Genomic DNA, 7,588 nt, shown 5'->3' on the forward strand with positions numbered 1-7,588 from the left:
CTCTGATTCCATTATATGAAATAGATCTTGAGCCTACTCAACCTCAATATCTAGTTCATGAGAGGAGAATTGTCCAACTTCATATGAGGAGACCACCATCTCATTAACCACTAATGTGAGACTTTTTCAATCTTCAACAATGCATCTGGTTTGAGAGTGAAGGAGCGGTACCCTACTCACATAATTTAGTTACTACAGTACTCTTCCATTTGCATGCATAAGACAAGCATTGTATGCTGAAAATTTCAACATATCCAATTAATGCCATTGCTGACCAACCAGATGAGGGGGCTAATTTAGTTGTTGGACGCACAGACCACCAATCAACTAAAGAAGTTTCTCACACCAACGTCCTTAAATATACCTTCCATGCCTTTTTTGTTTCAAGATAAAGAAAAAGCCTTTTTGATTCTGATTTTGATTTTCCCTTCCTTTTTTTTCTGTAATTTTGGAATCGAAATCTATGGAGTTACAGGAACCTCGAGATGGAAAGCATGGACAAACGGGGTCAAACAGTACTGGAGGTGTTTTCTTGACTTGGAATGACTTATGGGTTACTGTTTCCACTGCGCAAAAGTGGCTGCAAAAATATACTGGAAGGTCTTACTGGCTATGCTCGACCTAGTGAGCTTCTGGCTGTCATGGGTCCTTCTGGCTGCGGCAAATCTACACTTCTCGACGCTTTAGCAGGTAAATATATTACTATTAGTATATCTATGCATGCATAAAATGGTGCCAAAAATAACAGCAAAAGCTAAGAGGGCGATATATGTATATTATATTAATGCTCATATAATAGTCGGACGTATCTCTTTTACTTTCTCACAGTGTTACGTAGTATTTTATTATAGTGTTTTTCCGTCTTTTTAGATTTCTGTTACTATCTGTTGTTTCTTTAGCCTCAATTATTTGATTATCTTATTGTTGTTTCTGCTTGTTGCTACTGCCTCTTTTTCATCGTTCTTTGAGCCGAGGATTATTGGAAACATCCTCTCTACCTTTAAGGTAGGGGTAAGGTTTGCGTATATTCTACCTACCCACCCCAAACCCCACCTATGAGATTACACTGGGTTTGTTGTTGTTGCGGCTCATAAGCTAGTTGTTTTTCGAAATACGACTCACCTGATGCCCGCTTTTGATTAGGGCATTTGGATTTCAGTATGAAACACAGCGGGGAGATTCTGATCAATGGTCACAAACAAAACCTAGCTTATGGAACATCTGTAAGAATTACTACCTTTATTAGGTTTGCTTACTTCATCGCAAAACTAGGAAGTATTGATCGCAACACTAACTGTTATACGTGAAATCAGGCATACGTGACTCAAGATGAAACGTTGATGGCAACACTAACTGTTAAGGAAGCTGTTTACTACTCCGCACAAATCCAACTTCCAGATTCCATGACAAAAAACAGAGAAATTACAAATAGCAGAGCAGACTATAAAAGAGATGGGGTTGCAAGATGCAATGGACACAAGAATTGGAGGATTTGGCACCAAAGGAATAAGTGGAGGAGAAAAGAGGAGACTTAGTATTTGCATGGAGATTCTAACGCGACCAAAACTTCTCTTCCTGGATGAACCAACCAGTGGCCTCGACAGTGCTGCATCGTATTATGTGATGAGCGGAATTTCACGCCAAAGATTTGGAAGAACCATTATTACATCTATTCATCAGCCTAGTGCTGAAGTTTTAAATCTCTTCCATAGTCTATGCCTCATGTCTTCAGGAAAAACAGTGTATTTTGGACCTGCTAGTGCAGCAATTGAGGTAAACATACTACTAAATCATCAACTTGTCAACTTATAGGGTGTGTTTGGTATGACGGAAAATGTTTTCCGGAAAATATTTTTTTATTTTCTCTAGTTTGGTTTTATTAAATATTTTGAAAAATGTTTTTCTTAAAAATTTAAGTGAACACATTTTCCAGATCAACAAAAAAACACACGGACGCATGCTCCCAGCTACCCCTACCTACACTGCCTACCCCAACCCCAACCCCTGCTCCCAGCTACCCCTACCTACACTGCCTCCCACCCCCTACCCCCACCACCAGAAGTTGTATCTGAATTCAAAGAAAAACTTATAATGTTTTTCTTTGAATATATGCAAATGCTTTTAAAATGACATTTTCGTACTCGCATACCACACACAAGGAAAATAAAAGGGCAACTCGAGCACTAAGCTCTCGCTATGCGCGGGATTCGGGGAAGGGCCTGACCATAAGGGTTTATTGTACGCAGCCTTACCCTGCATTTCACTTATTTTCCGAGAAAATATTTTCTTGAAAAACCATTTTCCGTCATACCAAACACAACCATAATGCAAGTATATATAGTATAAAAAAATTCATCAGTTTGCTCTGTTTATAATCTGTTCTTTTATTATGATAGTTTTTCGGGACAAATGGGTTCCCTTGCCCAAGTCTTCAGACCCCGTCTGATCATTTTCTCAAAACAACAAACAAAGATTTCGATGAGGTAAGCCTTGTAAATAGTATCCATAGTTTCCTTTGGCCAAAGTTTGCATTTTACTAAATGTCTAATTGCCTGATTAATAGGATATCAAACTTGGTTCAGCTGGAAGAAAACCGACAGAAGAAGTGGTAGATCTTCTAATAAATTCATATAAATCATCTGAGAGATATCATAAAATTCAGAACCAGGTTTTACAAATATGTCAACAGGTAAGCAGCAACCCCCAAAATGGAAAGGAAGGAGGAGGGGTTACAAGGTGATGAGAAAGAATCGCTCTAACAACCTTTATGCATTTTGTGGGTGGTGAAATATTGGAAAAAAGAAGCCATGCAAATTTTACCACGCAAAGCCTTGTTTTGACGCAGAGGTCATCTAAGAACATGTTCCGCGATCTTGGCTACTATTGGATGCGATTCGCTATGTATATTGCCCTTTCTTTAGCTCTGGGCTCCATCTACTATGATGTTGGTTCAAGCAGTTACTCGATCGAGGTATAAACAATAGGGATATGGAATGAGCAGAAAATTTTAGAAATTTCCTAATTCTGTAAGTATTTCAGTATATCTTGACGGGCACACAATTTAACGAATCAGAACTCGGTTCTGAATATTGATTTTCCAGGAAAGAGGCATGATGGTGGCTTTTGTTGTTTCATTTATGACATTTATGGCAATTGGTGGATTCCCTTCATTTGTGGAGGACATGAAGGTATATCTTTTTTTTATCCGACATAACTAACGAATTCTATATTTTATCTTCTAACACGACTAATTAATTTAACTACTTCGAGAAAAAATGCAGGTATTTCAACGAGAAAACTTGAACGGGCACTATGGATATGTAGCTTTCGTAATAAGCAACACACCTTCTTCTATACCGTACTTGCCACTGATTTCATTGGTTCCAGGTGCCATTGCCTATTTCCTTGCTGGATTTCAAAATGGATTTGGTCATTTCATCTACTTTACTCTGGCCCTTTTCACTTGTATGATAGTTGAAAGCCTAATGATGAAAGTTTCAGTTATCGTACCTAATTTCCTTATGGGAATTGTAATAGGTGCAGCAATAGAAGGACTGATGATAATAAGCGGTGGGTTTTTCCAATTACCTAATGAATTGCCTAAACTTATTTGGAAGTACCCATTGTACTACATTTCCTTCCAAAAGTATGCTTATCAAGGTATGTTTAAGAACGAATGTGAAGGGTTACATTTTGCCGATCATCCTAATGGAAACAATCAGACAATTAGTGGAGAAGACGTCTTGAGATATAGATGGCAAGTAGAAATGGAATACTCAAAGTGGGTAGATCTTGCTATTCTGGTTGGAACGTTAATTTTGTGTCGTTTGATGTTCTGCCTGATTATCAAGACAAATGAAAAGGGTGTTCATCTAGTGAAAGGATCCATTTCAAATCTGTCAAACCGAAGTATACAAATCGTGGCCAAGTACTCACCTCGCCATGGACTCGCTTCATCTAGAGAAATTTCCACCAACTTTGTATAAGATATAGTTTGTTCGTCGCGATTTAATGTTTTTAGTTATACTTCTTGAAACATTTTTAATCTCTCTATGATACAAAAGTATCAAATGAAAGGGTTCACACGAAATATGATTGTGTTTCTTTTCCCTACTGTAAAACAGTGGTAATTGTAGTTACATGATTCTCCTGAACTCGTCAGTTATGCTTAATTAACTATAATACCCCAACACTCAAGCCTGTAGTTCTACTGATTATAAACTTATGATGATGTTGTTACATAAGATGTTTTTTCAAGGGTGAGGGGAGTTGAATAAGTGTTTTATGTTGGGATCGGTAACCCGGGTAATGAGAAATTTAGCCAAACAACATTATAATGACAATAACAAAGACAATAGTTAGTTGATAACAACGACAAGTAAATAAAATAAATGAGGCATAAATTTAACATGGTTCAGTCAGTGTGACCTACATCCACAAGCGGAGAGGAGCAATTTCACTATATCAACAAGAGCACAATAGAGAGTACAGAATTAGAGTAAACACTCTAATTACCCCAAAAGTATCCCAAGAGAACAACCTCACAAAATCACTCTAAAGAAGGGTTCACACAAGTGTTTCTCAACACATAACTCTCTTACAATAATACTCTAAATAAAAGGGAGGAAGAAGAAGACAAAGCTAAGAGATGAGAAGCTCTTGAATTGTTTTGGTGTGTCTTCAAATGGAGAGAAATGCCTTCCTTTTATAGGGGCCAAACTTGGCCTCCAAATTGTGGAAAAAGAAAATGAGAAATGATCAAACATTTCTCATCCACATAAAGAAAACTTTGGCTCCAAGCATAATATTTTATATGAGAATAATCAAAATAAGGCCACATTACAAATCTCCACCTTGGCCTAATTTTGAGTGATACAGTAATTTTGCTCCACCCTCTCCGCAAAAGCCCATATGGGCTAAATCATTCTATATGAATGCCAATCAAGTTCAAGCAGAGCTTGAACTTGCCAACTGGAAGAGACTTTGTGAACATGTCGGCAGGGTTGTCTTTGGTGTTAATCTTTTGAACAGAGGCCTTTCCTTCAGCAATAGTTTCCCGAATGAAGTGATACTTGATATCTTTATGCTTCGTCCTCTCATGATACATCTGATTTTAGTCAAGTGAATGGCACTTTGACTATCACAGAAAATGGTAATGCCACCTTGGTATAAGCTGAGTTCACCAGATAGACCCTTCAACCATAAGGCTTCTTTGATTGCTTCAATCACTGCTATATATTCTGCTTCAGTAGTAGATAAGGCTACTACATGTTGTAATGTAGCTTTCCAACTAATAGCGCAACTACTAATGCAAAATACATAACCTGGTAGGGATATTCTTTTATCAAGATCACCTGCATAATCTGAGTCTACAAAACCAACCAAAGAGTTAGTATTTATCCCAAACTCCAAACATGCGTTTAAAGTACCTCACAAGTATCTGAGAATCCATTTCATAGCCTACCAATGTGATTTATCCAGGCAAGCCATATACCGGCTTACCACACTTACAGCTTGTGAAATGTTTGGATTTGTACACACCATTACATACATAATACTGCCGACTGCACTAGAATATGGTACTTGTGCCATGTACCTTTCTTCTTCCTCTGACTGCTGTGATTGAGTAGCTAATAACTTAAAATGAGCAGCAAGAGGAGTACTCACTGGTTTAGCATCTTTCATGCCAAACCTCTCCAAGACTTTCTCCAAGTACTTCTTTTGGGTCAGGAATAGCCGGTTGGCTCCTCGATCTCTTTTGATCTCCATGCCAAGGATTTTCTTAGCTGCTCCCAAATCTTTCATTTCAAATTCACTTTTCAGCTGACTTTTCAAATTGTGAATTTCTGTGAAATCCTTAGCAGCAATGAGCATGTCATCAACATATAACAATAAGTAAACAAATGAACCATCATTTAACTTCCAGAAGTAAACACAACTATCATACATGTTCCTCGAATAACCATGACCCAACATAAAAGAATCAAACTGTCACGACCCGACTCGGGGCCGCGACGAGCACCCGGTGCTACCCCACCCGAGCACCCTCTTAGCTTACTCTTATACTTACATCTAGGTGATCCACATAATCATACATGCATTTCCATTCATTCGTCAACTAGTCCCATATGGACAACCGCACGTTTATATCATCATAGGCATTCATGCCACATCAATATACATGGGCCAACGTGGCCGACAGAATGATATACAAAACATAGGCCGATAAGGCCAAACACATCTACCCACACACACACATGTCTACGAGCCTCTAAGAGTATAACATATCACATTAGCGAGACAGGACCCCGCTATGCCCATAATTATATACACAAAAGATTGAGTACCCAAAAGATATGGCTCCGAAGGAAATGAACCTCTCTATGAAATCTCCGAATAAGCAGCTAAGGATCAAATCTATCTCCCTAGGCACCTGCGGGCATGACGTAGCGTCCACAAACAAAAGGACGTCAGTACGAAGAATGTACTGAGTATGTAAAGCATGATCAACATCAATATAGAAGCATAATAGATATCATATGAAGATAGCATAGGAGGGGAGACAGTAATATCATCATCATGTCGCTTACTTGCATACACCGTCGTTCGTATCCCATAATAATACTCGTACCATACTTGTGCTCATATTCGTATACATGTCCTTATTCGTATTCCTATACATAGTCTTTTCACATTCATATTCATATTATATATCATTTCATATACATAGCATTTACATAGCATACCCGACCTCATGGGATCGGTGTCTTATACATACTTGGCCAACCAATGCTCAAGGTCATACATACCTGGCCCTACCAAGGCATCAGGGTTATCCGTACCCTCTGCAGAGGTGTGCGCGCGTTACGTAATCGTATAGATACTTTATACATAATCATATACATATATATCCTACCCGGCGTTATAAGCTCGGGGTATCATTATAGCCCTTCATAGGCACATATATCATAGCTCGTAAGCATCTTTAATCTCATTTTACTCTCATCATCATTTCTATCCTCATCACTATCGTTACATCTACATTATGGACTTACTCGTCAAGCGAGGAACATAGTATAATCATAGTACATATCAAGGGTAGTGAGCTTATGAGCTCGGAATGCCAACCATCTGGAGACAACATACTCATAACCAGGAATTTAGGAATTTGGCCAAGAACCATGCCTTATGAAAGAAGGGTTAGCCTTACATACCTTTCCGTCGAACTATTCTACACTTGCACATTCCCTTCCAATGCTAGCGTTTATACCTTCATTAATGTCATAACAATGGCCATTAGTCATTCACATTAACCACATTATCTAGATTCCTCAATTTGCCTCTAATTCACCCACATTCATGATTATAACACCCATCTTCGTCCATTCGTCTAAAGTGTTTAGTTCATGATCTTAATACCATTTATAACACATTCATATCACAACACAATCACATTCATAACTCAATTCAAACTATTTCTCAAAATGTCACTATTCATCATTCATGACCTAGTTGACCACATTTTCTACAATCCATGTATTTTAATTCTTCAATAACTTAAACATCTTGTAAAAATCATGAATCTTAC

The 7,588-nt window shown here is 38.1% G+C and overlaps 1 pseudogene; it reads left to right on the forward strand.

The window, feature by feature from the left end:
• Positions 1–350: 350 nt before the first annotated feature.
• Positions 351–4,090, forward strand: LOC132631140 (ABC transporter G family member 1-like; annotated as a pseudogene).
• Positions 4,091–7,588: the final 3,498 nt, after the last annotated feature.

This window comes from Lycium barbarum, chromosome 3, assembly GCF_019175385.1.
Source record: "Lycium barbarum isolate Lr01 chromosome 3, ASM1917538v2, whole genome shotgun sequence".
Classification (NCBI taxonomy): Eukaryota; Viridiplantae; Streptophyta; class Magnoliopsida; order Solanales; family Solanaceae; genus Lycium; species Lycium barbarum.